The following is a 7473-nucleotide window of genomic DNA, read 5'->3' on the forward strand; positions in this document are numbered from 1 at the left end:
AATCTTCAGCATTCTTCAGTAGCACCACATTTCGAAAGCTTCTATTCTCTTCTTGTCTAAACTATTTGTCGTCCATGTTTCATTTCCATACATGGCTACACTCTATACAAATACTTTCAGAAACGACTTCCTGACACTTAAATCTATACTCGATGTTAACAAATTTCTCTTCTTCAGAAACGCTTTCCTTGCCAGTGCCAGTCTACGTTTTATATCCTCTCTACTTCGACCATTATCAGTTATTATGCTCCCCAAATAGCAAAAGTCCTTTACTACTTTAAGTGTCTCATTTCCTAATGTAATTCCCTCAGCATCACCTGACTTAATTCGACTGCATCCCATTACCCTCATTTTGCTTTTTTTTATGTTCATCTTATATCCTCCTTTCAAGATACTGTCAATTCCGTTCAGCTGCTCTTCCAGGTCCTTTGCTGTCTCTGACAGAATTACAATATCATCGGTGAACCTCAAAGTTTTTTATTTCTTCTCCATGGATTTTAGTACCTACTCCGAATTTATCTTTTGTTTCCTTTACTGCTTCCTCAATATACACATTGAATAACATCAAGGAGAGGCTACAACCCTGTCTTACTCCCTTCCCAACTGCTGCGTCCCTTTCATGCCCCTCAACTCTTATAACTGCCATATGGTTTCTGTACAAATTGTAAATAGCCTTTCGCTCCCTGTATTTTACCCCTGCCACCTTTAGAATTTGAAAGAGAGTATTGCAGCCTACATTGTCAAAAGCTTTCTCTAAATCTACAAATGCTACAAACGTAAGTTTGCCTTTCCTTAATCTTTCTTCTAACATAAGTCATAAGGTCAGTATTGCCTCACGTGTTCCAACATTTCTACTTCCCTGAGGTCGGCTTCTACCAATTTTTCCATTCGTCTGTAAGGAATTCGCGTTAGTATTTTGAAGCTGTGACTTTTTTAAACTGATAGTTCGGTAATTTTCACATCTGTCAACACCTGCTTTCTTTGGGATTGGAATTATTATATTCTTCTTGAAGTCTGAGGGTATTTCGCCTGTCTCATACATCTTGCTCACCAGATGGTAGAGTTTTGTCAGGACTGGCTTTCCCAAGGCCGTCAGTAGTTCCAATGGAATGTTGTCTACTCCCGGTGCCTTGTTTCGACTCAGGTCTTTCAGTGCTCCGTCAAACTCTTCACGCAAGATTGTATCTCCCATTTCAGCTTCATCTACATCCTCTTCCATTTCCATAATATTGTCCTCAAGTACTAAGACCTTGTATAGACCCTCTATATACTCCTTCTACCTTTCTGCTTTCCCTCCTTTGCTTAGGTTTCCATCTGAGCTCTTGATGTTCATACAAGTGGTTCTCTTTTCTCCAAAGGCTTCTTTAATTTTCCTGTAGGCAATATCTATCTTACACCTAGTGAGATAAGCCTCTACATCCTTACATTTGTCCTCTAGCCATCCCTGCTTAGCCATTTTGCACTTCCTGTCGATCTCATTTTTGAGACGTTTATATTCCTTTTTGCCTGCTTTATTTACTTCGTTCTTATATTTTCTCCTTTCATCAATTAAATTCAATATTTCTTCTGTTACCCAAGAATTTCTACTAGCCCTCGACTTTTTTACCTACTTCATCCTCTGCTGCCTTCACTACTTCATCCCTCAGAGCTACCCATTCTTCTTCTACTGTATTTCTTTCCCCAATTCCTGTCAATTGTTCCCTTATGCTCTCCCTGAAACTCTCTACAACCTCTGGTTCTTTCTGTTTATCCAGGTCACATCTCCTTAAATGCCCACCTTCTTGCAGTTTCTTCAGTTTTAATCTACAGGTCATAACCAATAGATTGTGGTCAGAGTCCACATCTGCTGCTGGAAATGTCTTACAATTTAAAATGTGGTTCCTAAATCTCTGTGTTACCATTATATACTGTATCTGAAACCTTCTAGTATCTCCAGGCTTCTTCCATCTATACAATCTTCTGTAATGATTTTTGAACCAAGTGTTAGCTATGATTAAGTTATACTCTGTGCAAAATTCTATCAGGCGGCTTCATCTTTCATTCCTTAATCCCATTCCATATTCAGCTACTGTGTTTCCTTCTCTCCCTTTCCCTACTCTCGAATTCCAGTCACCCATGACTATAATATTTTCGTCTCACTTCACTACCTGAGTAATGTCTTTTATCTCATCATACATTTCATCAATTTCTTCATCATCTGCAGAGCTAGTTGGCATATAAACTTGTACTACTGTAGTAGGCATGGGCTTCGTGTCAATCTTGGTCACAATAATGCGTTTTCTATGCTGTTTGTAGTAGCTTACCCACTCTCCTATTTTTTTATTCATTATTAAACCTACACCTGCATTACCCCTATTTGATTTTGTATTTATAACCCTGTATTCACCTGACCCAAGAGGAGACCATCATCATGTAACCATACAGTAAAGCTGCATGCCCTTGGGAAAAATTACGGCTTTCAGCAGTTCGCAGTGCCAACACAGCAAGGCCGCTTTGGTTAGTGTTAGAAGGCCAGATCAGTCAATCATCCAGACTGTTGCCCCTGCAACTACTGAAAAGGCTGCTGCCCATCTTCAGGAACCACACGCTTGTCTGGCCTCTCAACAGAAAACCCTCCGTTGTGGTTGCACCTACGGTACGGCCATCTGTATCACTGAGGCATGCAAGCTGCCCCACCAATGGCAAGGTCCATGGTTCATAGGAGGGGTAAGGGGGGAGGGGAATGAGATGGATTCAACAGCACCCGGTGTTCCCAAACACTCACCCATCCAAGTACTAACTGGGCCGGATGTTGCTTAACTTTGATGATCAGACGAGAACCAGTGTTTTCAACATGGTATGGTGGTTGGCATATTCCTAATAAAGATGTAGAAATTTATACAAAAATTGGTTATCATTGGGTTCATCCTAATCAGGCAGAATTATATATGAATTTTAAGATCGTTCAAGCTGATTGTTCAGATCATCCTGCTTATGACAGAAAATCTAGTAAAAAGGTTAAATGACAACTATGTAGAAAACTTGATTTTGTAACTGAAAAAAGTAAATAACACTTAACAGGTATAGAACATCCTTTTATTTATTCATCCGTTTTATTAGATTTAGCTTCATCTCTTTCTGATAAACTTTGTTTCAAAGGACATGTAGTTAATAATAGGAAAATAAAAAGTAAAGAAAGTTATTAGAAATATGTGGTTGATTTTTTAATGATTATAAAGAAGTAACAAGTTTGTGTGACCATCCTCTGCAATGAGCATAGAAATACTTTTTTTTGTAAATAAAGCTGCCTTTTCTTGATGCAGTTTGTAAATACTGTAAATTCATTACTTTTTATGTTGTTAAAATCACAGTATCTGAAGAAACAGTTATACTGAGTGGAAGAAGAGTATTAAACCACAAATAAGAAGTATAAACATGGTGAACACTGTGAAAAAGTGTGGAATACAAAATTGTGCTGATGTGTCAGTAATGAAGGTAAGTAAATAAGTAATTACTTATTTGCATAAAAATGACGACATAAACTGTTAGATAATTAAAAGTTACAAAATGGTATTGCTGTTGAGCTCACTGATGATGCCTTAGAGCAAGAGAAAGGCAAAAATAAATTATGTTGCTGCAAGAGAAGGTGATATAATTTTCACAACAAGTATTATAAAGAAGTAATGTGGGAAATAGATATAACTGATATTTTTACTTTTAGTTCCAGTTCATATGATGCTTTTCTTACATTGTCTAATAAAAGAATGCTGAAATCGAAATAAAAGATACATTTCCAAATGAAGGAGAAATTGTTATTGAAAATATGAAAATTAGGTACCTATTATTAAATATGATGCTCATTAAGAACTTGAATAGGAAGAGAGTGAGATTAAAATATCAATATCTTTCATTGAATCACAAACTATAGAAATCATAGAATTAACTAATAAAATTAAAATGGAATTTGTTATAACAAATCATTATAATTCAGTGGAGTTTGATATGTCATATATTATTTTTGTTGTTTTTGAAACCAAAGAAAAAATGATCAACTAGTTGATCCTTCATTATTTGATAATATTAAATTGCAGAGTATTTATGTGAAAATTGGAAGGAATGAAATTTTTCCTGAATAAATGTGGCATTTAGATACTTCAAATTATGTTTCAAAATCATTCGATTCATTTTGTCACTTTTATTGCATATCACAATTAAGAGGAGATATTAATATAAATATGAATACTTTCATTATGAATCGTCCTATTTATGTTACAAATGTGACTCAAAGAAAAATATTATGGCAATGAAAACCACAACTATGACATTATATGCTAGTATCAATGACAAAATTTCTAATGATACTTCAGCTTATATAACTGTTTATGGAGAAAAGAGTTTAACTTACGACATTCAAAGTAGAATATTAACAGAAAATTTTTAATTTTCATATCTTTCAATCAGAAGCACTCTCTTTATCTATAAAAATAATAAAAATTTTCATTCTATATGAATTTCATCTACAAATACTTTTTCAAATTTTGAGATAAATTTTAATTTTTATACACATAATACAAAATTTTTTTATTCATTTTGATTTATATATCTAATTTTCCAATCTACTTAAACTTTAAATTCTCTTATATTCTGATAGTTTCTGATATTTCGAAATACAACAATAATTTTCTTTATCTTTAAATACTTCAATAACTTTTTTTGATCACTTGTGCTAAATTACTATGTATTGTACCATGAGACAATTTTGCAGTCGCATTTAATGGTATATGTGGATACTGTCTGCAAGAAGTAAAAAGTGACAATGTCATGCCTTACGCAGTTGTTCTGTGCAAACCGAGAAGATCTCGTTAGATGTGAACTTTTCTCCTTTCATCATTTTATGGGGGATGTCCGCGAGAAACAGTTCCGTGAAGGTTTGAAAACAAATGTAAAGTTTGTTGCAAGTCGTTAATTGCTCTTTGTCTCAAATACTGAAATAATAAGCCTTTGAGGGGTACTTTTGTCTTATCTCCAAAGCATTTCTTTCCATATAGTAAGTGATGTGTCTACCTAGTTTGTCTGAAGTCGATCCAGTACTTGAACAACAGATTTTGAACATACACACATTTTTATAAAATACAGATATTCCAGTTATGGATGACAACATTTTTTTATGCTTCAGGTTAATGTCCATAATGTCTATCTTCTGATTTGAGTGCTGTGTTGGCATATTTCAAAATGGGACATCCATAATAATAAACCAAACCAACATCGGCGTATCTACATCTAAAATCTACATCTACATTCCGCAAATCACCTTATGGTGTGTGGTCGAGGGCACTTAGTGTAACAGTGTCACTTCCCCACTTTTGCTGTTCCTGTCGCGTACAGCTCTCGGGAAGAACGACTGCTGTTAAACATCTCCATGGGCTCGAATCTCATTTTATCGTCATGATCTTTTCTTCCAAAACAGTATGTTCTCGGAACTTTAGCAGTAAAGCACAGCATGATGCAGAACGCTTCTCTTGCAGCGTCTGCCACTGCACTTGGCTAAGCATCTTTGTGACGTTTTACGCTTGCTAAATGAATCTGTAACGAAACGCCTGATCTTCTGATCTTCTCACTTCCTCTATCAACCACATCTGGTATGAATGCCATACTGGCGAGCAACATTCAAGTACTGGTCGAACATGTATTTTGTAAGCTACGCCTTTTGTTGGCGCACTATACTTCCTGAGAATTCTTCCAGTGAATCTCAGTGTGGCATCTACCTTATCTGCGATTAATTTTTGCTGTCAGTACACTTCAAATCATTCCGCGAACTGCTTCCTGCAATCGTGTAATCATGCAACAAATGCTCTACGTGCCCATTTATGTGCAATACGTTACGCGTTTGTTTATGTTGATGGTCGACTGCCAATCACTGTAACAATCGATCCTCTCCGGTGTCCTTCATTTCGCTACAAATTTCTAGAGTCACGATTTCTCTGTATACAACGGCATCAAGCGCGATAGGCTTCATTGAACTTCGGACGTTACCTACGAAGTCGCCAAATTTGAGTGGAAGGTGTGTTGAGAAACAAAATGAGATGGTAACTCGTGTCCGGAAACGTCGTCCAACGTCGCTGTAGAGCGCTGAAGTTACAGTATTCGGCACCTGTACAAGTATGTATATGCAGGGTGATTCAGTGATATTAGAAAGCTATAGGGATAATCAGGAAGAATAAATGTATCAATTTGAGGTAAAGGACACTGATGCAGAACGACCGAGTCGAAAGTTGTAAGTGAAGATCGTTCTGATGCCTCAGACAGTCTAATACGAAGGCAGTTCAATAAGTAATGCAACACATTTTTTTTCTGAAACAGGGGTTGTTTTATTCAGCATTGAAATACACCAGGTTATTCCCCAATCTTTTAGCTACACAACACTATTTTTCAACGTAATCTCCGTTCAATGCTACGGCCTTACGCCACCTTGAAATGAGGGCCTGTATGCCTGCACGGTACCATTCCACTGGTCGATGTCGGAGCCAACGTCGTACTGCATCTATAACTTCTTCATCATCCGCGTAGTGCCTCCCACGGATTGCGTCCTTCATTGGGCCAGACATATGGAAATCCGACGGTGCGAGATCGGGGCTGCAGGGCGCATGAGGAAGAACAGTCCACTGAAGTTTTGTGAGCTCCTCTCGGGTGCGAAGACTTGTGTGAGGTCTTGCGTTGTCATGAAGAAGGAGAAGTTCGTTCAGATTTTTGTGCCTACGAACACGCTGAAGTCGTTTCTTCAATTTCTGAAGAGTAGCACAATACACTTCAGACTTGATCGTTTGACCATGGGGAAGGACATCGAACAGAATAACCCCTTCAGCGTCCCAGAAGACTGTAACCATGACTTTACCGGCTGAGGGTATGGCTTTAAACTTTTTCATGGTAGGGGAGTGGGTGTGACGCCACTCCATTGATTGCCGTTTTGTTTCAGGTTCGAAGTGATGAACCCATGTTTCATCGCGTGTAACAATCTTTGACAAGAAATTGTCACCCTCAGCCACACGACGAGCAAGCAATTCTGCACAGATGGTTCTCCTTTGCTCTTTATGGTGTTCGGTTAGACAACGAGGGACCCAGCGGGAACAAACCTTTGAATATCCCAACTGTTGAACAATTGTGACAGCACTACCAGCAGAGATGTCAAGTTGAGCACTGAGTTGTTTGATGGTGATCCATCGATCATCTCGAACGAGTGTGTTCGCACGCTCCGCCATTGCAGGAGTCACAGCTGTGCACGGCCGGCCCGCACGCGGGAGATCAGACAGTCTTGCTTGACCTTACGGCGATGATGACACACGCTTTGCCCAACGTCTCACCGTGCTTTTTTCCACTGCTAGATCACCGTAGACATTTTGCAAGCGCCTATAAATATCTGAGATGCCCTGGTTTTCCGCCAAAAGAAACTCGATCACTGCCCGTTGTTTGCAACGCACATCCGTTACAGACGCCATG

General features: G+C 38.1%; 1 pseudogene; it reads right to left on the minus strand.

Annotated features, from left to right (window-relative positions):
- Positions 1 to 2731: 2731 nt before the first annotated feature.
- LOC124803885 lies at positions 2732 to 2850 on the minus strand (annotated as a pseudogene).
- Positions 2851 to 7473: the final 4623 nt, after the last annotated feature.

Source organism: Schistocerca piceifrons, chromosome 6 (assembly GCF_021461385.2).
Source record: "Schistocerca piceifrons isolate TAMUIC-IGC-003096 chromosome 6, iqSchPice1.1, whole genome shotgun sequence".
In the NCBI taxonomy this organism is placed as follows: Eukaryota; Metazoa; Arthropoda; class Insecta; order Orthoptera; family Acrididae; genus Schistocerca; species Schistocerca piceifrons.